The sequence below is a fragment of the Carcharodon carcharias genome, chromosome 20 (assembly GCF_017639515.1).
Source record: "Carcharodon carcharias isolate sCarCar2 chromosome 20, sCarCar2.pri, whole genome shotgun sequence".
In the NCBI taxonomy this organism is placed as follows: Eukaryota; Metazoa; Chordata; class Chondrichthyes; order Lamniformes; family Lamnidae; genus Carcharodon; species Carcharodon carcharias.
Window position 1 is genome coordinate 94,802,335 of NC_054486.1, and position 24,465 is coordinate 94,826,799.

The 24,465-nt window shown below is 44.6% G+C and overlaps 1 long non-coding RNA gene across 1 annotated transcript in view; it reads left to right on the forward strand.

Moving 5' to 3' along the window:
* The first annotated feature begins 1,384 nt into the window (after nt 1–1,384).
* LOC121292778 overlaps nt 1,385–24,465 on the forward strand; it is a 35,949-nt gene continuing 12,868 nt past the window's right edge. The window contains exon 1 of the long non-coding RNA XR_005946328.1: nt 1,385–1,442. This is a non-coding gene — a long non-coding RNA (uncharacterized LOC121292778). The remainder of the gene's footprint in view (nt 1,443–24,465) is intronic.

Sequence of the window (24,465 nt, forward strand, 5' to 3'; positions counted from 1 at the left end):
AGAGTGGGCCTTAGAGCAGGAACAAGAGAGAGAGCAGGCCTTGGTGCATGAACGAGAAAGAGGGAAAGGGCCTCAGACCGAGAGGGAGAGCGGGCCTTAGAGCAAGAGGGAGAGCGGGCCTCGGAGTGAGAGGGAGAGCGGGCCTCAGAGTGAAAGGAAGAGCGGCCCTTGGACCGAGAGGGGGAATGGGCCTTTGAGTGAGAGGGAGAGCAGGCCTCAGAGTGAGAGTGGGCCTCAGAGCAAGAGGGAGTGCGGGCCTCAGAACGAGAGGGAGAGCGGGCCTCGGAGCGAGAGGGAGTGTGGGCCTCAGAGTGAGAGGGAGAGAGGGCCTTAGAGCATGAGGCAGAGTGTACCTCAGAGCAGGGATAAGAGGGAGAGTGGGCCTCCGATGAGAGGGAGAGTGGGCCTTTGAGTGAGAGGGAGAGTGAGCCTTTGAGCGAGAGGGAGAGCAGGCCTTACAGCAGGAGCGAGAGGGAAAGCGGGCTTTAGAGCAGGAGAGAGAGGGAGAGTGGGCCTCAGAACAAGAGGAAGAGTGGGCCTTAGAGGGAGAGGGCAAGCGGGCATCAAAGCAAGAGGGAGAGTGGGCCTCAGGGCAGGAACAAGAGGGAGAGCGGGCCTCGGAGCGAGAGGGAGAGTGGGCCTCGGTCCATGAGCGAGAGGGCAAGGGGGCCTCAGAGCTTGAGCGAGAGTGTGGCGAGGGGGAGAATGGGGTAAGGGTGGGGGGGGGGGAGAAACAGGTCCATAGCCATGTGAGAGAGAGGGGAGTGTGTGTGTGTTTGTGTGTGTGTGTGTGTGTGAGAGAGATAGAGAGAGGGGAGGCTGTGAGTGTGTGCATGTGTGGGTGAGAGAGGTGAGAGTGGGTGTACGTGAGTGTCTGTGAGTCTGTGTGTGTGTGTGTGAGAGAGGGGTGATTGTGTGAAAGAGAGGGGTGAGAGTGTGAGTGTGTGTGCACGAGAGAGGGGAGATTATGCGCTTGTATGTGTGCGTGTATCGGTATGTGGGTGTGTGTGAGAGAGATGTGAGAGTGTGTGTTTGTGTGTGTCTGTGTGAGAGAGAGAAAAAAGGGAGTGAGTGTGTGAGAGAGAGGGGATGCTGTGAGGGTTTTCATGTGCATGTGAGAGAGAGGGGAGAGTGTGTGTTTGTGTATGTCTGTGTGAGAGAAAAGAGGGTGTGAGTGTCTGTGTGAGAAAGAGAGGGGAGGCTGTGAGTGTGTTCGTGTGTGTGTGAGAGAGAGTTGAGAGTGTGTGTGTTTGCAAGATAGAGGGGAGAGTGTGATTGTGCGTGTGCAAGAGAGAGGGATATTTGTGTGTGTGTGCGAGAGGGAGGAGTGTGTGTGGCTGTGTCTGATATGAGAGTCCAGCTCTCCAGTATCTCTCCTAGTATTAAACAAATTCATGAGTAAAAGAAGCAGCATCACTCCTCCCATTAAAAATGACAAAAAGGTAAGACTTAATTACTTTGTTGAATAGAGAACTTTTAAATTATAACACATGTACACATATAAGAAATAGAAGAGACTTCTATAAATTTGTTTTTGTATGTTTGTATCTATGCACAAAAACAATCAAGTTATTGTGGTTTAACTCTTCAACATAAGAAGAATGTTTCTTCAGGGTTTTGTCAATACTCTGGGGAAGTCAAAAAGGCTCCGTGGCCAGAGAGGTGTTTGGGAAACACTGCTATAATGGATATTGCCTGATTTCTCATCCATTTAAATTAACTAACAAAGTTAGCCAGGCATCCTTACGAGCATGGAATCCTAACCACTCTAATTTCCCATGCTCCATTCAGGCAATCTATAAAGCCTAGGCACTGATAGAAGGAAAGTTTGTTCCATGCTCTTTCCCCTATATGTTGTGCGGTAGGTCAACATGGAGGCTTTCTGGTGCCCTTTCTTTGCCTTTCATTGTCGAGGTTCTCGTTGTGATATTTGAAGCAACTGGTATTGAAGTATATTGCTTTGGTACCATTAATATACTGTAAATGCGAATATATACAAACGAGTCACTGAAATAAAAATATATACTTTCAAAAAATGTTTGATTTCCTTTCCATTTTTCGTTGATGAAGGTCACTCTAGCTTCAGTCGACAATGATTTCAGTGGAAACAAAAATTGGGAAAGGTATTAATTGATAGCTGAACCATTTATACTGTGGCCCAAAGTCAAAATTGCCCCGGTTGATTTTGCAATGCATTTACCGATTCAGTAAAAACAGTTACATGTCTTACTGAGTGACCAAGAAGGAAACCTGGTAATTTTTTTTTTGTTTTTTTTTTTGATTATGTGGTCTGGTTAAATACCTTAGGACAGTTACTGAGCCTAAGTCTATGAGCAAGCTGAAAAATCAATTGTTATTCACCTTGTTATACTTCAGTTTGAACTACATGTCAATTCAGCTTCTTCATAACATTGGCATAGCTCCGTTGATTAGCATTCTCACCTCTGAAGCAGCGGGTTGTGGTCCTAACCTCCAGTCTTGAACTTCAGCATGTAATCTAGCTTGACATTTTTGTGCAGGGATGAATCCATCAGTGAAGCGGGAGTGCTGGACTGTTAGGGTCGCAGTCCTTCAGACTAGATACCAAAGTGAGCTTTGATGCGGGAGTTTAAAGAGAAGTCACTATTTGAAATATTCAGGCCAATATACTTCCCTCAGACAGCTAAAGCATCAAGAGGTGTGGTAGCATAGTGGTTATGTTACTGAGCTAGTAATTCAGAGGTCTGAACTAATAATCTATAGATGTGAGTTCAAATCCCACATGCTGGTAAGGAATTTAAATTTGTCAAATTAAATGAAACTTGAATAAAAAGCTAATGGCTGTAATGTGGGTGTTCCTACAACACATTAACTACAGAAGTTTAAGAAGGCAGCACACCACCACCTTCACAGGAGCAATTAGGTATGGGCAATAAATGCTGGCCTTGCCAGCAACACCTACATCTTATAAAGAATTTTTAAAATTTAAAATGGTGACCATGGAAGTATTGGGCATGAGTAAAAAGTTGAGTTGCTCACTAATGTCCTTTAGGGAAGAAAACCTGCTGTTTGCTCTCATTCAGACCAACAAATGACTGTGTGGTTGACTGCCCTCTGAAAACCACAACTAAAGGCTATAATAAAAATAAAAATATACAACATCAACCTAGGCACTGGAATCAGAGAGGACAAAAGGCAAACTCTGACCAGTCAACCCTATAAAGATATCCTCAGTAACATCTGGGGACTTGTGCCCAAAATTGGGAGAGCTGTCCATAGTCCAGTCACACAATAGCCTGATAGAGTCATACCTTACAGCCAATGTTCCAGACAGCTCCATCACCATCCCTACGTATGTCCCATTGGGAAGACAGATCCAGCACAGTGGTACATAGTCGGGAGGGAATGACCCTGGGAGTCCTCAACATTGACTCTGGACCCCATGAAGTGTTATGGCATCAGATCAAACACAGGCAAGGAAAACCTGCTGGGTGGGCCTTAATTGGCCCGCCCACTCAAAATGGCGGCTGGCCCCTTTTCGGCATCGGAGTTCGGCTGCTCGCCTGCCGCCGAGCCGGTGGGAACCACCCGCCATCCGAGGGCAAAATTCTGCCCGCCGAGTTGTTCCAGCATTTCCTGTTTTTTATTCCGCTTGACTCCAGACCTCATTACAGCCTTGGAGGAGAGGTGAGAGTGACTGCCCTTCATACCAAGGCAGCATTTGACTGAGTGTGGCACCAAGGAATCCTGGTAAAATGAAAATCAGTGGGAGCAGGGGGAAAGCTCCATTGACTGGACGCATCTCTCTCACAAAATGAAGTGTTGTGATTACTGGAGGCTAATTGTCTCAGCCCCAGGACTTCGCCGCATGAGTTTGTTGGGGGCAATACTGTAGACCCAGCCTTCTCCAGTTGCTTCACCAATGTCCATCATAAGGTCAGAAGTGGGGTTATTTGTCACTAATTGCAGTGTTCAGGACCATTCATGACCCTCAAATATTGAAGCAGTCCATGTCCACATGCAGAAAGATTCAGGCTCCCTTACTAGGAAAACGAAAATGTTCAGAAGTGAATCAAATGAAGGAAAAAGTGATTCCTTCTAACCATCCGACTGTTACAAAAGGAGCGAAGTATACAGCAGTCACACTTTGACAGGTGCCCAAGAATATACAGTTTTATTGCATCCCTGTCCAACCCAGATTTACAAAGATTGCAGCGGTGAAACTACAATATTCTGAATAGAACAAGCATTCAGGTTTTATATATCTGATCTGTGCTCTAATAGCTGCTAAGTAGACATGGAAAATCTTATTAATTCTCCCTCATCTTCCAGGGAATCTGGATGCCTCTCAAGGGGGAGGGCAAGTCCCAATCCAAATTTGGATTCAGATTTCTGAAGAATCCAATTAAACAGTAGGCAGCTTCACTTGTTAACCATGGCAATAGTCTGCTGTTACTTTTGCATAGAATGTGCAGGGAATAGTTGTGGCCAGTTGTGAACTGATTCCAAACTGGACAATTTTGAGACTAATCCAAAGAGGTCTGATTTCTCTGTTTTGGGATTTATCCGATCTGCACTTTAATTACCTAGGTTTTGCGATCGTTGGGCAGGCGCGATCGGTGGGCCCAGGAGCAAGAAACAGGCAAGAAACAGGCCCCCAACCGGGACCAGTCCCCAACCGCGATTTCATGCAGGCTGGCCAATTAATGGCCAGTCAGCGTGAAACGTGCGCTGCAAGGCTCAGCGCTGCCCGAGTGAAGGCGGGAAGAGGGCGGGAGACTATGTCACCGCCGGCCTGGATGAGCACTTCCACTGAGCTCCCTGAAGGCAGTCAGCTGCCTCAGGGAGCCTTCGACCTCCAAATAATAAAACAAAGCACAAAAAAGCTGTAAAAAAAAATGTCCATGCAGCACAATCAAGCGCCTGAAAGCGTACCTCATAAAAATAACAGTATCCAGATATTACCTTTTATTTTACATCCTAACCGAGGTTTCACCCAGCCCTTGGATGAGGCTTCATTAAGAATGTAAAGGCCGCCTGGCCGATTGGCCTGGCTGCCAACTGTAAGATTGGGCGGGCCACGAAAAATCGCTTACGATTGCACCGTTAATGGGCATTAACTGCCCGTTTAATTCTCGGCGGGCGCTCTTCCGACTGCTGCACTCATGCACCGAGGGAGATATCATGGCCAGCGCGCGATGACGTTGGGAGGCCTGTCCGACATCGCCTCACGCGATTTTACTCCTGTTTGGGTCGAGCACGCGCCTGCCCGTGGAAGGTAAAATTCCACCCATATTTCTTTAGTGCTCCTTCCTGGCTCAACCCTAAATTGAGCTCATCTTCTTGACAGTTGTCCAGAGTTAAGGATACTCTAGCCAATGCAGCAAAAGCATGCGTTTGTCTTCCAAATTAAGCCCGCTATTTGCATTCATAGGGAAACCCGTGGCTGGATGGGAAGACCCCACTTTACACATGCAGTTCCGGGTGGCCACAACGTTTAAACATTCAGAAAACGTTTGTTTTTCATTCCGTTTCTCCCTGATTGTTTTTACAGGGTATTTTTCAAGAGAAATAGTTACAGATAGGGTTGCCAACCTTCCAGGGTTGTCTTGGGCCAGGATATTTAGGTCCGAGAGCGGGACCACCCCCCACCGCCGAAGCGTAAAATGACCCTGGATGATGTTGGGCGGAACTCCCGACGTTATCCCGCCTCATTTCCATTTTCATGTCGGCGGGGTTGCAGCCAAATCAGCTGTGCACCCACCGACCTGTCAACGGCCTATTGAGGCCATTGAAAAACTAACTCAAGTAATTAATGGACCTGCCCATCCAAGCTTAAGGTTGGTGGGCAGGCCAGGAGCCCTGGCGGGCTTCAGCAGAAGCATCAAACCTCATCCACAGGCGGGATGAGGTTTCATGAGGGTTTTAAAAAATTTAATAAATGTTTGATTAAAAGTGATGGATTTGTCCCAACTCAGGTGACAGTGTCACACGAGGGGACATGTCAGGGAAATTTTATTTTTGTACATTTACCATTTTTAAATTTGGCGTCGATCTCCCTGAGGCGGCACTTAGCCTCAGGGAGATGAGTGCGCTCCTTCACACGCATGCGCGAAAGAGCACACTCTCGGCTGAGGGAACACCCCCTCAGCCCGCACAAGGAGCGCATAGCACTCTCTGGTGGGCGTCACGCTGGGCGGGCCTTAATTGGCCTGCCCACGTAAAATGGCAGCGCGCACCGATCGGAAGTGCGTCTGCACGCGCCTGCTCCTACACCTCCCCCCCAACGGGGGGAAAATTCTTTCCCTGGTGTCTCCAGCAATTGAATATTAGTATCTTAGACATTACTGCAAGTGATCGAGAAGAAAAATCATAAGGCATTAAATAAAAAAAGGCTGCTATTTCATTTTCTTTGAGATTTAATTTATTAGTCAGAAAGATATTGAAGATGGAGAAAATGGCTGCTTCACTGGGCGGGGCAGTTAAAGGTGAGAGGTCCTGTGATGCAACTTCCAGAAATGCGTCCAGCCTCGAGTTGGCAGCCATAGATACAAACCTGGCCGCCGATAACTTCGTCAAAGTCTCGTTTACAGTTGAGACATGGGTGGCCCAATCTCCAGAAAAATGTTTCAAGAGGAGTTATGTCCCTATATACAAGTTTCTATATGTGCTAGATATCAGACTTGTCCATGCAAGAAATTACACTCTCAATACTGTCAAATCCTCAAGAGGCCAATTCTGTTTTGCCAAAGAATCAGTAAGAAAGAAGCAATTTTATGAGAGATGAACTTGCATTAGTAAGAGCTGAGACAACTGAACAAAAAGAGGCACAATAGGCTCGACTTAACTGAAAGCCTGTTAAGTAAAGGTGCCTCTTAAATGAATAGAAATTGCAATCTATTTTCTGTCCACACCCACATGACACCAGCTTTTCAATTGGACTAGGTGGCTTAATTCCAAGAACTGAATGTCACTCACAATTGCCTGCCACACCTCTTGGTTTTAATGGCATTTCACATCTCCACTGCTCTTATGATTATTTCCCCCCCTGATATTACTCTTGTTCTCTTAATCCTGACAGTGTTCTGTGTGTAATATGAACTGCAAGCCTTAACTCTTGGATTATACTTTACACCCCTAACATTAAGTCCCTATATCCTATCCTTTTTGTGTTGCTATGTCTCTTGTTATATCGTGATTCCAAAAAAACTCTACCGGCTGTAAGTATACAGTTTTGTGGGTAGAATAATGAGGTGAAGCAAGTTGGAGTATTCAACTGAGTCGGGGGGTGCATTAGGGAGGCTGGTGGTGGGGAGGATGAACGGCGTACTGAAGAGACAAAATCTGCTGATATTGTCAGAACTAACTTAATACCAGTATGTCTCCCTTCTGCTGTTCAAGCGATGCTGTAATGAGTCACTATCGAATTATTGATCCACACAACTTGTATTTATTGCTGACAAAAATGCCATTTTTTAATTATTTTGTGGGATGTGAGCGTCGCTGGCTAGGCCATCATTTGTTTCTCATCCCTAATTGCCCCTGAGAAGATGTCAGCGAGCTGTCCTCTTGAACCATTGCAGCCCATCTGGAGAAGGTACAGCCCAGTACTGTTAGGAAGTGAGCTTTAGGACTTTGACTCGGTGACAATGAAGGCATGGAAATATAGTTCCAAGTCAGAATGGTGTGTGACTTGGAGGGGAACATGCAGGCAGTGCTGTTCCCATGCTGCCCTTGTCCTTCTAGGTGATAGCAGTCGCAGGTTTGGAAGGTGCTGCCAAAGGATCCTTGGTGAGTTGCTGCATTGCATCTTGCACATTGTTGCCAATGTGAGTTGGTGGTGGAGGGAGTGAATGTTAATGATGTGGACGGGGTGCCAATCAAGCATGCTGCCTTGTCCTGGACGGTGTCAAGCTTCTTGAGTGCTGTTGGAGCTGCACTCATCCAGGCAAGTAGACAGTATTCCATCACTCCTGACTGGTGCCTTTAGATGGTGGAAGGTATTTGGGGATTCAGGATGTGAGTTAGTCGCCTCAGAATTCCCAGCCTCTGACTGCTCTTGTAGCCTAAGTATTTATATGGCTGCTCCAGTTTAGTTTCTGGTCAATGATGTCTGCCACGGTGTTGATGTTGTGGGACTGAGTGAAGGTAACGCTGTTGAATGTATAGGGAAGGAGGTTAGATTATCCCTTGTTGGAAATGGTCATTGTCTGGCACTTGTGCAGCGCAAGTTACTTGCTACTTATTACTTACTACTGAATATTGTCCTAATTAGAGCAATATATAAGTGGACATAGAAACAAAAACTGCTGGAAAAACTCAGCAGGTCTGACAGCATCTGTGGAGAGGAAGACAGAATTAACAGAGTGACTCTTCATCATACGGACTCAAAATGTTAACTGTGTTCCTCTCCACAGATGCTGTCAGACCTGCTGAGTTTTTCCAGCAGTTTGTGTTTTTGTTTCAGATTTCCAGCGTCTGCAATATTTTGCCATTATATAAGTGGATATGTCTATCCTTAAAAAGAAGCAAAGGTTATTGTAAAATGATGGCTTGGATGTCTGCATTCCAAGGTGCTGCATTGAATGCACATGTTAGAGGAATCACTCTGGTGCCTTGGGTTTCCTATGGACTTCTTTGAATCCTAGCTCATTCATATTTCCAACTCCAACAATAAAACTAGAAATTTCAATCCTATTAGGAAATGGCATGGATGGGTGAGGTGGGAATCTTTTCCCACATTTCAGGGAAGGAAGTGAGAGATTGCATGAAGGAGCATTGAGAGAATGAGCAGCTATGAACATGCTGGGCTTTCACCATATAAATGAGGTTGGGGAAACAAACAACTTGCAATATTGGGGTCAATTTCACCACACGGAAGCTGAACTGACATCAGGCCCTGGTGGGTCTGGTATGACACTGCTAGTGGTTGGATGAAGTAGTGTGGAAGGAGTTTTAAATGGAGCATAAACCACATGGGGCAGTTTGGCCGAAAGAGGCCAGTTTCTGTGCTGTACATTCAATGTGACTCTAAATAAGATTGAATTGGTATTAGTCCATAATGAGGCCCTGTGTGACACTGCTGAGAATGAGCTAGCATTAGAGTGAGGCCCAGTGGAGCAAGAGAAAATTCTGATAATGTGTGGCTGATCGCTACCACATTTCTCATCGCCCCCACTTACAAATTTCTCCACAGGTGTCATCGGGCCTATTCTGTGTCTAGTCAGCAGCAGGCAAGATACAAGGGCCTGAATTTTCCGTCATCGGGCGCGTGCGATTGGCGGGTCCAGGAGCGGACAGGAAATAGGCCATTGGCCGCGATTGGCCCTAGACCGCGATTTCACATTGGCTGGTCTATTAAAGGGCAGTCAGCGTGAAACGTGCGCTGAAATGCTCAGCGGTGCCTGGGTGGGGATGGGTAGAGGTCAGGCACTGACGTAACTGAAGGTGCGGGTGAGCGGTGTGAGAGAGCTCCCTGAAGGCAGACAGCTGCAGACCTCCACAGGTTAAAGGACACATCAAAAATGCTGCAAAATAAGCCCATGCAGCATCAATCAAGCATCTGAAAGCCTGCCTCATAAAAAAAAACCAGTCCCCAGATTTTTAATCTTTTTAATTTATTTCCCCACGGAGATTTCATCCCACCCTGGGTCGAGGTTTGAGTAAATATGTGAATGCCACCTGGGAGAATGGCCCGTCCGCCAACCGTGAATATGGATGGACCACGTGAAATCGCTGTTAATTACATCATTAATGGGCTTAATTGCCCATTTAATTGTGCGCAGTCGCCGAGCGAAATATCGCGTGAATGCGCGGTGACATCAGGATGTTCGCCCGACTTCATCTCGCGCTATTTCAGGTCCTTTTGGGTCGGGCACGCGCCAACCTGTGGGATGTAAAATTCTGGCCAAGGTGTGAGGTCAGTCCAATCCATCCACCTGAAGCCTGAGAAAAGACGTAGTGGGAAGGAGCTGACTGCTTCTTCAGAGAGTGTGAAAGGTCAGATATTTGGAAAGAGAAGCAGTAAATCCAAATCCTCCTGTGATAACGCAGGACAGTCACAAGATCATCTGGATCACAAGGGAAATTAGACATGCCCAGCATTATCCCACACTCATGAGTAAATCAACTCACAGGCAAACAAATGTATCCCCACCCACTTTTAGACCACCAAGTGAAACAAATATTTTGCATTACTAGACTGGGAAGGTTTGGTGTCTCTCTTTCTCTGGAGTAGACTGCCTGGGAATGCTGTAAGATTTAGCTTTGTAGCACAATCTTACCCATCTGCGCTTCAGGCACTGTTATTTTGTTTTAATGGGGGCAAGCCAACCCTCTGTGTTAGATTTGTGCCAAATCGGTGTGCTCAACAAATTTATCTGACATGATGCAACACAGGTCACTTTTGCATGGTACTCAACAGCTCTCACACATCAAAATATTTTCCGTTCACTGGGGTCGTGGTTAGCTACGATAAGAAAAAAGCTTGGCACATTCCATGCATCTTAATAATGTGCAGTGAATAGCACATTAATAGGAACAGTTTGCATTCAAAATATAAATAGACAAACAGAGTTGCTTCCCAAGCACAAAGTGGACAGTTTTGAATGGTCTGCAGGAAGCTAATGAAAGAATCATAGAATGATAAAGCATTGAAAGAGGCCAATTGGCCCATTGTGTTTGTGCCCAATCCTATTAAATTTCACCTACACGTGTGACAACCATTGCATTTAAAGGGGATTTAATGCCAGTGTTTCAGAAAATCAGTTACCCTAGTATCTTTGAGGTGGCAGAAATGGCTCAGGCTGGCCTGGTGGTTGTTGTGAATGTCTCAGCAGCCTATCTTACTTTTCTGCGATATTAGTACAAAATATCACTTTCATGACAAGAGTAAAGCCAACATTTTTACGTCAGATCTCAAATGCGACACCACAAATTAAATCATTTCAAAAGAAACATTAAAGAACTTTCTGGAAAACAACTTTTCTGCCCCAAGGAGACAAGAGTCTGTCAACATCACCACACCTAAGTTTTTTTTTGAAAGAAAAAATGAAAATCCAGGGACAATGGGTTCTTTGCTTTCCAGTCAGGTACAAGGGGCATCTCTTCACACTGCACAAACATGCAAGGATAAAAGGTGGCTTGTGTATCAGCATGCCCTGTTAAAATAAAAAGCGGTAGTCAACCAAAATTGTATTCAGGTTCACTGGAATGGGGCTCTTCAGGGAGTTGGGGCTGGGAGATTAACTCGCTCTGCCCACTTGATACCAGAAACAGTGAGCAACTAGCTGTTCTGAATGGGCAAGCAGCCCTCTCACCCGAAACAGGCGGAAGGCTGCTTAACTATGCATATCCCGGTCCTACATTGGTTGGAGGATGCTGACTGTTGAACTTGGTTACTAATGGACAAAGTGTGCGCCATGCATTCTTCACCCACTTTTACTGAGTATTGAGTGGCCTAAACAACTGCCCTGAAAGGCACAGGCAATTGCTGATTTTTTTTTTCTCTATTTTGCTGGTACTAGGAGCAAAAGGACAGCTTCACTTGGGCCCGCACACAAAAAAAAAACACTGGCCTGCTTGCAGCCTGTTCTAGGCACATATTCTCTTCCCCTTCCATCATCACCTCACCACAGCCACTCCTTCAAACCCAAATTGCCAAAGAACAAAGCAGGAGCTGGTCAATTTTTGGCCAGCCAATGGTGAACTGCAGTGCATTTGAATGAGGCCCAAGATTTTGGCTAAAGCCATGCACTTGCAGAAACCAATGAGCATAGCAGCTGTTCCCCTTTGTGTCTATTTTGGGCTTACCTGCTTAAAACTACTGGGCCTGACATTTCAGCTGAAGTACGGGGAAGGATGGATGGATCATCCAAGAAGTTGGTATGAAATTTGGGGCAGAACCCTATTAGTTGGGTTCCTATCCTGTTCAATGTAGCTGTGAAATTCCAATTGGGAGATGACAGAGGAGGTGCTAAGCCTTCTTCATGCACATCTGGAAGAGCCTTGGAATTATGTTTAAGTTACCCTGGGGCTTTTGCCCAGTGTACCATCCAATAGGCTGAACAGAACCCACACCAGCTGAAACATGCGCTAGGCCTTCTAATATACTCAAGAGAGAATATATATTCTCCTATAGAGAAAGGTAATCGCTCGTAGGAGAGATTGATTGCCCATGAAATTATTGCACTTTGCTCCCTTCAGAACATTTAAAAATCAACCATCTCCACCTTTTCTATGGCTTTTCCTTGGCCTTGCAATTCCTTGGCCAGATCAGTGTCTGGAAGCTTGGGTTCCTGCCTCCAATCCCATTCCTGATGTACGGGCTGCCTGCCCCAGCTATACAAATGACCCCATCTCAGAAGGGTCTGCTGCACTGGTGCAACTGTTGTGCCTAAATAGGGCCTAGACAACTGGACGCACAGCAGTCGACGGTGAACTGATTGAAATTTGGGATACACAAATAACCACGCTTAGAGGAGCACAGGAATCTCAAGGGGTTGTAGGGCTAACCCATTCATTTGAAACAGGCCCTAATGTCTCCAACTAAGCCAAGAAAGATACCAACAAGACAGTGTCCATTTACTAGTATCCTCTGATATAACTTCAGGGCCGCTATCATGCAGGCTTCCAGGCTAACTAAAATTGACTAAATGCTATGTTCACTGAAATCTAGTTTTTTGATTAGCAATCACAATTAGATTAATTAATTTTATTAAAGATGTTATCACTTAAATTCTTGCAAGTGTCATACCTGCATAGTGCCGGCAGTGTCCTGCTTAACGTCCTAGAAGAATTAGCCAACTCTCTTTAATTTGCAGCACACATTTCTTGGCACTTACCTCTGAGTCCTATTAAAATTAATAAATCTCCTGTGCTGACAGATCTCAGGTGTGGACTGTTGAGCCTCCTCCAATTCCTGGTATGTGCGTACCCAAACACTGGGCCCCTACTCACATTGTGAGCTGTGAACAGGCCCCTCCCTGTAAATGTGTGTGTGTCTCTCTCTCTCTCTCTCTTTCACTGTGTCTCCGTCTTTTTTTCTCTCAGTAAGGAATTTCCTTTTAGGTTTATTTAATCCATAAATCATGGGTTTTGGATTTGGCTGCCTAGGTGATGGACCTTTACCTGAAGGCTTGGGCACAGGCCGAGTTGCATTCAGCCTGACACTGCAGTCTGACATTCTCATTGTGGAATCTTGGCAGCGGTTTATGTTACCTACCATAACCTGTCTAAAAAGATACATTCATTAAGGGAATCCTGTTTAGAATAACACAACCAATTTCCTGCAGGGTGCAACACCAGCACATTTTAGGCACAAGTACAATAGTTATTCCCAATATATAGACAGACTAATAAATAACTTTTAAGGTGTTTAGGTATTTATCAGGCTGCATTTCTTTTAAGGTGTGGGCAGCTTGCTCCACTAAATCCCCCAAGGTAGGTGGTAAAATATTTCCTAATGTTTAATCACATCCAATTAACTGCAAACCTGACATAAATAAATTTCTGGCCAAGTCCGAATGTAAAGAAATCCTTAGCATGTTCCAATTTGTTCCTGAATTAGTCACCTTCGACACAACTACTCCCATGCTAAACCAGCCTGGTTGTATCTAAACATTTTTGTCCATGCCGGCATATTGAACACGACGGGATTTCATTGTGTTACTTCCCATTTTGTAACAGGATGGAGGACGTCAATCATTACACACAGTGGTGAATAAAATGGCAGGCAGGAAAAGACCCATTAGCCCATCAGGCCAGTCCAGCACCTAGTGATGGCTTGTGCATCACAACATGTACACTCCCAAACCCACCCAAAGGCCATGTAATCTCCTGGGAGAGGCGAGAAGAGGAAAAAACTGGAAAATTACTCTTTGACCCATTTAAGTAATCAAAATTAGTTCAGGAGACCACTGTGGCACTGATGTACATCAGCAAGTACCTTCCTCTTGTAAGAACTGATCACTACCCCAGACAGAAACAAGCCCAGCTCTTGCTTGAAGGGATATAGCCAATCAGTGTTCATGGCCCATATCATGACCATTGTTTTCTTTCTATTTCTAATTTAACTCATGCATTCTTCCCCAGCAGGGGTACTCTGACCTGCAGCTGTGGCTATATCATTTCACAAATGCGAAGCAGGAAGTACAAAATAATTTGTAGCAGTTTCTTGTGAGTCCAACACATTGAGCGAGCCCTGGAGAGAGCTCATTTTAATAAAGCAGAGAAGGTGCTTGAACTTGCAACTTCCATTTAAGCCAGCATGTTGCTCCTGATTGGAGAGAGGGTGTGCCATTTTATATTCAACGAAGGAACATATCTATTCAAGAAAGGAGTCCATTCCAAAATAGCTGCTTCAACTGCTGTAAAGCAGCCCAGAAAGAAAATCAGCAATTTGACTCCATTTGGACTTGAAGACATGTGTTTCCTAATGGAAAAGAATATTGGAATACATTTGAAGAAGGAGAACATTATTTATGCTTCAGTAGGTGTCCGTGCCTGCCCTGGGAGTGTCTGAAAAAGGCTTGATGACTTCATCTCTCCTGTATTTTTTAATGGTAATTTAGTGGTTTATGGCATTTTTTTCCTGGTGGTTTGGCAAAGAGAAAGGTTTTCATCCAATCCCTGGTGGTCTGTTTGGAGATCTAAACATATAATAATCCAGTCTGGTGGGACAAGAGTAGGCATGTACCTGAGTCCTGATCAGTGCCAACCTGATGGTTAGTGGAAGGGAGGGCAGGAGGGTAATTTCTGGTATTTATTTCAACCAAGATGGGAAATATCCCATTGTACTTTAAGTACCTTTTGTATATTCCATTTGTGATGGTTTGTTTACAGATCTATTTTGTATATTACTTGTCTGTTTCCAAGAGCTTGACTGTCTATGAAGATGTTTTTTACATCCCATTCTTGTTCATATTGGATCAGGGTGTGTATAAATTTCTCTGAGTCTAAATTTCATGTATCCAGTCAGTCCATTCGGTAGGAAGCCATGAGCTACCACACTATTAACCTAGCTTGGGGAGGGGAGAGGAGGGGATGCACACATCTTACTACTCCAGGTTAGGGAAAAGGGAATAGATCTAGATCTTAATACAAGAACCAAGCACTGCATATGCTGGAAATATTAAATCAAAGCAGAAAATGCTGGAAATATTCAGTGAGTCTGGCAACACCTGTAGAGAGAAAAACAGAGTTGAGGTTCCAGGTTGATGACCCTTCATCAGAACCTCTTCTGGCCAGTTCTGACAAAGGGCCACAAACCTGAAACATTCTCTTATATTTTCTCTCCCTGCAGTTGTTGCTAGGCCTGCTGAATATTTCCAGCATTTTCTGTTTATATATTATGTTGGCCCAAGAAGCAATTCCATTTTCTATTAGTCCAAGTTAAGGCAAGTGTCCATCAAGTCTCTGCTGGTTCAAGCTGGGGAGAAATGGAAGGCAATATATGTCTAACTTCTGCTGGTTTAGCTTGAAGGAAGGTATGTGCCTATTTTCTGTCGTGCTTATCAAATCTTTGTTGGCGTGCGATTATTGGAGGTATGAATTCAACATTTGGAGTCAGTAATGTATCCAATATCTGTTGGTTTGGATTGGAAGGAGGTACTTCTCAACTCAATTAGCTTAGTCTGGAAGCTGATACCTATTCAATCTCTTTTGGTCTAGATTGCAGATTTCAAATCTTTGTTGGACCAGGTTTGTGGGACGTACATATTCTTGCTCTGTTGCATTAGGTTGACAGTAACTATAAATCCAATGTCTGTTTGTCTTGGTCTTTTGGAGCTAGAGGCAATAAATCTCTTCTTGTGTCACGTGGAGGGAGTGATGTATTCTGCTTGGAGTGGGGCCTAAAGCCAGCCTTTTGACTCAGAGGCATAAATACTACCACGGAGCCAGTGGTCAAAACATCCAGACGCAAAGCCAACCCAATATTTAGAAACCATATTCCAGACTACACTCACTGTGCTGCTTGTTTCAAACCTTTCACCTTTGACTCAGAGGAAAAAAATACCACCAGGAAGCCAGAGGCTCATTCACTTTTGGAGAGAATAAAATATCCATCTCTGTTAGTCTGGGTTTTCATATGGTTTGAGGGTAATGGATCCAAGTATTGCTGGTTGAACTTGAGGTGGTGCTGTATAATCTACGTTCTTACATATCAGTTTCTTTGTCTGAACTTCAAATTCTAATTCAGGGAGTCAGGATGCCAGGCTCACCATCGTGGTGAAAATCCCAGAAATGGACAAAATTTCTAATTTCCGGCCCCCGAATCCGGCATTTCCCAGCCTCGCGGGTCCGGGGCTGGAGTCAGGCCGGTGTTCACGCATGTACCATTTGCAGAGGCAGTTGGCCATTTAAATCATCAGCTGCCACCACTGAAGTGCGATTTTTGAACCCCAGCTGAGGGGGGGAAACCTGATAGAGGTGTACAAAATTACGAGGGGCGTAGGCAGGATAGATAGGAAGAAACTTTTCCCCTTAGCTGAGGTGTCAATAACCAGGGGGCATAGATTTGAGGTAAGGGGCAGGAGGTTTAGAGGGGATTTGAGGAAAAAAATGTTCACCCAGAGGGTGGCTGGAATCTGGAACACACTGCCTGAGGGGGTGGTATAGGCAGGAACGCTCACAACATTTAAGAAACATTTAGATGAGCACTTGAAATGCCATAGCATACACGGCTATGGGTCAAGTGCTTGAAAATGGGATTAGCATAGATAGGTGCTTGATGGCCGGCATGGACACGATGGGCCGAAGGGCCTGTTTCTGTGCTGTGTAACTCTATGACTCTATGGCCAGAATTTTAACATTGGCGTGCGGGGGCGGGTCCAGCACGCCGGCGCGTAAAATGACACGTGGTGAGGTCGGGCGTGCGTCCTGATGTCAGCACGCGTCATTTACATACTACGTTCGGTGGGCTGGTGCCAGAGGTGGCTGCGCACCCGTCGAACTGTCAACGGCCTATTAAGGCCATTAAGAACCCAATTAAAGTAGTTATCAATGAGCCCAAGCAGCCTTCGCATTTTTCAGGAAATCTCATCCACGGGCGGGATGAGATTTCCCGAAGGTTTTATTAAATAAGGAAATAATTTTTGCACAATTCATAAACATGCCCCAGCTCATCTGACACTGTCACATGAGGGGACATGTCTAAATAATTTTTAAAGTTATTATTTCTGAACTTTTTCAATGTACTTAATCTCCCTGAGGCCCGGAGCTGCCTCGGGGAGATTTCTGCGCTCTTTGTCGTGCGCATGTGCGAAAGAGCACAGGCCCAGACTCTCCCTCCTCTCCTCGCCTGCAGAGGTAGCGCTGAGCGCTACCAGCCAAGCATCATGCTGGGCGGGCTTTAATTGGCCCGCCCACATAAAATGGCGGCACGCAACCAATGGTGGGCGACGATCAGCTCCGCGCCAGCCCACGCCTGCTCCGGACCAGCCTGCCCGACATGCAGAAAATTTTCCCCTATGACTCTATGAATCCTGGAGTGCGCAGGGCAGACCGGTTAGAAGGAGGTCTGAACTTGGTGGATTCTGTGAATAGCTAGGGTACCCCTCTGGAAATGTAAGGTACCCTTTTGGATAGGATCCCGGGCCACCTTCGGGACAGATAAGGCACCCTTTGGGAGAGGTAAGGCACCCTTTGGGAATATTAGAATTAAATAAGATTACGCACTTTTTAGGCACAAACTAATTGGAACTGTCAACCTGCGCAGCAAGTGTCAAGCTGCTAAGGAACTGTCAAGCTGTCGAGGCACTGTCAAGCTGTCCAAGAAATGTCAATTTGTCAAGGAACTGTTAAGCTGTCCAGGAAGTGCCAAAGCTGTTCATGAAGTGTCAAAGGACACTAGGTGAGTGGACATGGAGGGGGTAAGGCCAATGAGTGGTGGGTGCGGAATATGGGGTGTCATGAGTTGGCACTAAGTTGGCATAAGGGGTATGAGGGGCCATGAGAGTGGGTGGGGGTACATACTGGCATAGCTTGGCATAGAGGGGGCATAGGGAGTGTGTGGGGGTGAGTGGGGTGGTGAGGGGCGAGAACTGGAGGGAAGTTTTTTGGCTTTTCTTTACTTAAACACAGTGCCAACACAAACACAAAGTGACCTTGTGCCCAGCCCACCTACACACCCAGCAGCCTCTGCACTTGTTCCGGGGTCATCTGCCTAACTGCTAAACTGCCATTTCAGGCCACTGGAGTGCCACCTGCACCACCACCACCACCAGCACCACCACCCCCCCCCCCGCCGGCAGCCATTTTTAAAGGTCAGCTTGCCAAGCTGGGAAATCTCCCGACTCTATGCACCCAACCTGGGGACGAAGATCTGGGCCCTTGACTATTAAACACAAAGTGTTCCTATTTATAACTTAAAAAATGCAATATTGAAATAAACCTTCATATAAAGGCTTCAAAAGTATGAGCTCTTTCTTTAACTAAGCGAATGTGTCAAGGTTATTCACAACACGAGTAAAACAGCATCTTACTGAAAACTACCAATTAAATTATTTACTTCAATAAATACTTTACTAGGCTTTTCAACAATTTTAAGTCTAGGCGGTTGTAAGGCAAATCCGAATAAAATAGATTGCTTGTGGGCAACATATAAATACCCAGAGACTTGAGTTATTGAACAATAGTGCTTACTGATGGCCTTTTGGAACCTTGCCTACCTGTGAACTAAATAACAAACACTCTACTTATTTGCAGAGAAGTAGAATTATTTGAAAAAGGAAGCAATTGCTTATGAAAATTTAAAACAATACAGATCTGCGTCGATTACAATTGTCTTTAAGACCTGAAAACTGTAAGTTAGTTCCTGACTTTTCCGGAACACACACACGCATGCATTCGTGAACACCGAAAACAATTGGGTGTGCATTTCAGTACACAGACAGGTGCATACATGCAGGGAAGTTGAAATACATGTGTGCGAATGTAACACATACTCTTGCGTGCATAATGAAATGGCTGTGTGTGCATCTAAAATCCCACATGCAGAGGGATAAGCACATGCATGCATGTTCACTGAAAGCCTTGAGTGTTCAAGCAAATGTACATATGTGTACACAAAGACACACACAAAAACACTCACACCTCTCAGTATTAATGTTGTATTTTCCTAAGGATTTTTATTAAGGAGAACCAAACCACTTACCTTTACTCTCATGGTCAATCCAGGTGGTACCTGGCATGTCTACAGTGAAGGAGTCTTCCATAATAGCTACATTAACTACAGCCATTTCTGTCTATATTTTGGAGTGCCTTCTTCCTGTTTGAACTTTTTAGGAATCTCTGCTCCTTTCGGAAAATTAAGTTTGATTATTTCATATCTCATTTCACTTCATGAATGGGATTCCTGTAACTGCATTTCCTGAAACAAAAATCAAAACACCAATCCAGCTTCCACTTAGCTGAAAGCTCCTGTAAATGTTCCATCTGGTTGGACCATCAAATCAAACTCATCCAAACCTCATTATAAGACTGTACCACGGACTTCTAGCTCCTTCATCCTGCCCTGTTATGGACTTGCAATGTGCTCCTCATTAAGACACACAAAATGCTTGGCTCTGTGTTCTAATGAGGATGGAGTGTGTCTGAAATGTTCAAATATGATTCAGTGACATCTACTGCATTCTGAAAATCCCCAAAATATGCAACAAGTGCTGAACACATGTCAGACAGTAAGGAGTACACAGCTGGAACTGATCAATGTGCAGCGATCAGCACAGCAGCATGAAAATAGGTTGAGCCCTACTTTTGCTTGCCAAGAGTTTAAAGGAAATTCCCAGGCTAGGTGATTATCAGCAAAAGACTTCAATTCTGACAACGAGTGGCTCTCTTATTAAAACTGTAGTGTAGAAATGTAAGATAAAATGAATAAGTGCCTTAAATGATGTTTCAAAGCCTTCAGTTTAACTGGGGGATATGATAAAGCACAAAACAGTTGAGGAGCAGGGGAATGCTTAGGGCTGACAAAGACTATTATAGTCCAGCTGGCCAGTACCAACATTCAAAAATTAAATTATACCATTCTAGATTATAACTTTAGTACCATAAGATAGTTTATTTCCCTCAGTGCCATTTTACACTGCATCTCAGATCCCTCAGGGTCTTGTACTCCATCTCTTTACCCTCAGCACTCTATGTTCTGTTGCTTATCGACTCATCCTCATCCACACTCACTGTCTCATTAGATAATTTTTCATGGATTGTCACATTGACATGGTGGAGAGGCTTATGCATTCTGGCAATCCCTTGAGCAATGCTATGAGGGGCTCCTCGCACCTGGTAAAACCACTGACGGTGGCAAGGTTGGGGGGAGTTGCCAGGAAAAGTGCAGGAAAAGGAAGAGTGCATCTCACTGACTGTGAGGACAGAAGAATGCTGCAGTGGCACGGTGGTCCCGGTCATCATGGTTTGACCTGTCACGGAAATCTGATCACCAAGCGATGAAGGTCATGTGGACAACGATGGTGCCCCAAGGTCCCCATGTTAAATGACATCATGCGCAGTCTTCTACCAAGGCCCATCAGCCAAGTCCTGTGGCAATGAAGGATTGGCGATGGGGATGGGCTGAGAATCTGGTCAAGGCTCCAGATGCATGAACATCCTGGGAGTTACCATTGACTAGAAACTAAATTGGACTAGCCATATAACTACTGTGGCTACGAGAGCAGGTCAGCGGCTGGGAATTCTGGAGAGAGTAACTCACCTCCTGATTCTCCAAAGCCTGTCAACCATCTACACGGCACAAGTAAGGAGTGTGATGGAATATTCTCCACTTGCCTGGATGGGTGCAGATCCAACATCACTCAAGAAGTTCAGCATCATCCAGGACCCTGCAGAACCCTGCAGCCTGCTTAATTGGTACCCCATTCATGACCTCCAATATTTACTCCCTCCACCAGCGCCGTACAGTGGCAGCAGTATGTGCCATCCACAACATGCACTGCAGCAACTCACCAAGGCTCCTTCAACAGCACCTTCCAAACCCGCAATTTCCACCACCTAGAAGGACAAAGGCAGCAGATGCATGGGAACACCACCTGGAAATTCGCTTCAAGCCACTCACCACCCTCACTTGGATCACTGTTCCTTCATTGTTGTTGGGTCAAAATCCTGGAACTCCCCTCCTAACAGCATTGTGTGTATTCCTATACCTCATGGACTGCAGGGGTTCAAGAAGGCAGTTCACCATCACCTTCTCAAGGGCAATTAGCCAAAGAAGGCCATATCCCTGTGAAAGAATTAAAAAATGTCATAGGACACCTCTGATGAGAGAAAGCTGTTTCTGGGCACCAGCATGTGTGACTGAGCAGTCCTTCTCAGGATACTCTCTGCTCACCCCAAATGGGGAGGGGGCTCTTAAAGGTGCCAAGGATGCCAACTTCCTTGATTGTGCGTTCTACACGTTCATTGCTTTCTGTGTGAGGTTGACAAGAGAACAAGGTGTTACTTTTGCTGATTGATATGCAGTTGATATTGGTGCCTGCAGGTAACCTAAAGTTATTATTTCATACTGGAAGAGAAGAATGAAATTTGAACTACGGAAAGAGAGTCTATCAATAATCATGCCGACAAACCCATTACTGCTAATCTTATAATGTGAATTCAGTTGTCTGTTCAGCTGTTGATGTTATGTAGTGGAAGGGAAATCCACAGGTATAACAAAAGCGAAAAAAGAAAGGACTTACATTTATGTAGTGCCTTTCACAACGTCAGGACATCCCAATGAAGTACTTTTGAAACACAGCCCCAGTTGTAATGTAGGAAGCACCACAGCCAACTTGCATACAGAAAGCTCCCACTAACAGCAATGAGATAATGTCCAGATAATCAGTTTTATTGATCCTGGTTAAGGGATAAATATTCGTTGGTGAGAGATCTGCTCTTCCATTCGAATAGTACTGTGGGGTTTTTTTGTATCTTTTCATGGGATGTGAGCATCACTGGCAAAGCAGCATTTGTTGCCCATCCTAATTGCCCTTGAGAAGATGGTGGTGAGCTGCCTCTTGCCACTATCAGTGCTCTGGTACGCCCACCTGAGGGAACAGATATGGATGCGGTTTCAAGTCTCATCTAAAGTATAGCACCTTTAACAGCCTGACCAGCACTTCCTCAGTATTATGCTGGTGTGTCAGCCGAGAATCTCTGGTGTAAAGTAATAAAGTCACAGCTGTGGATGTTTGTACTGTTAGATTCTTTGGGGTGTGTGCTTTGTAAAAGGGTCCTATGATAAGGGCATTTTGAACCTAAACTGAGCTTTAGCTTCTTACACATTTTTGCAACTTTATTAATGCAACCCTTTGATAAGCGGAAGGCGAGTTGCTCAGGCTCCCTGAGCTCCTACTCACATTTTCAGAATTAGGCTCAATTCACACAATGAAATTTTAGTGGTCACCAATGCTTAGCTTAGCACTGTACAGGGTGGGTCACTGATGTCACAGCTAATTAAGGTACATTACCTCCTGCTGTAAAGGATTATCATCCCTGTCTTTCAATATCCCATAATGTCCGTTTATTACTAAACACTACTTAAACAGTACCAGTTGACAAAAATACCAATTAAAGTCAATTATTAGGGGTGGATTTCATTTGCATGAGCAAGACAAGAATCGTCTCATTCCTCGGGGGCAGTAAACACAGCCTATTTAAATCCGAATTTGAAGTGAGACTTGTTACCTCCCACTCTGTTGCACTGATGCTGGCACATTATTTTCTTTTTAATATTTGCTTCAATGTAAATGTGTTGTTAAACATATAAATACAAGACACGATTATACTTGCCTACAAAGCAGAACCTACTGTTCTTAAATTATGTGAAGAATTTATAAATATTGTCAGTGTGTTGGAGTTCTTGGCATTCATTGTGTTCCTATGAGGAAGTAGGGTGCAAAATTCATGTCTTTCCCCATGGTTTGGGTGAGGAAAGGTGGAGAGTGGGGAGGGGGCAGGAATATTCAGTGGAAGTAGTTCCATTGAGTCTTTAATACATGTCACTTGCCAAGTGGCTAAGAGCAATGTTAGGCGTGGCTAGTAGCAGGCATATAATCAGCCAACACTTTGGACTGCACAAAAGAAAGAAGAGTCACTGCTTGCAATGATATCTTAAAGGTATTCTCAAAGATCTTGTTTACGTAACGGCTAGAGTGATGCTTCCAACATAACTCTTGGCCTGGGAGGGCCTATCAAAGATAATAGAGCAGGATCCCAAGGGAAGCACAAATCTTTCACAAAAGGCATGAAACTCGTAAATGTTGATGGACAGAGAGACTTGAGCGCACTAATAAAAGGGACACAAAAAATTGTCATGCAGATACAGCAAGCAAAGGCCATGGCATGTTTGCCTTTATCACTAGGGGACTTGAAGAGTACAGGAGTCTTGCTACAATTGTAAGGGGCGTTGGTGAGACCACAACAGGAGTACTGTGTGTAGTTTTGGTCTGCATATTTAAGAAAGAATATACTTTCATTGGTAGTAGTACAGCAAATGTTCACTAGATTGGTCCCTGGGTTGAGGAGGTTGTCCCTTGACGATCGAGAACTGGGAAAATTGGGCCTACATTCGCTGCAGTTTAGAAGCATGAGGGGTGATCTCATTGAAACATTCTTTACAGAGTAGATACTGAGGCATTTTTTCCCCCGGGAAAGGGGGCATACTTTCCGGATAAAGGACCATTCATTTAGGGCTGAAATGAGGAGAAATTTCTTCACTCAAATGGTTGTGAATCTTTGGAATTCTCTACCCCAGAGGGTTGTGGTTGCACCATCATCGAATATATTTTAGGCTGATATAGACAGATTTTTGATCTCTTAAGGAATCAATGGATAGTAGGGAGTGGGTGGGAAAGTGGAACTGAAGCCCAAAATCATTCATTTTCAATATTGAAGGATGGAGTATGGCCTTCTCCTGCTCATATTTCTTATGCTCTTAAAGTGCACCATGTTTTTAAGTCTCTACGGAATGATACTAACAATATATAAGTAGCTACATTTCAGATTGGTGTTTACTTTTACTGATTAATCGATGCTAATTGTCTCTGGGTCTAAATTCCGGAACTCCCTACCGTAAGAGCATTGTGAGAGTTTCTTCATCACATGGGCTGTAACAGTTCAAGGAGAAGGCCTGTTACCACATTCTCATGTGGTGACAAGAATGGGGCAATAAATGCCATCCTTACCTGTGAGACCTATATTTTACAAATTTTTTTTTTAAATCAACAAAGTCATCTTATACAGCAAAATTTTTCGCACATACCATGACACGGCAGAAATTGCATCGAACCAAAGTGTGCAGAAGAGAACAAAAAACCTATGTGAGTCATCAAATAAAAGAACATAAAATTTACTTATAAGAGTTTCAGATAATGGAAAACATCAGCTTTCTTCACTATTAAGTAAGAATTTAGAAAGTTCCCGTTCAAATCAACTGTAAGAAGCAACCTCTCCTGGAAAATAACGTATCAGTCACAATATCAGCCAAGGTTA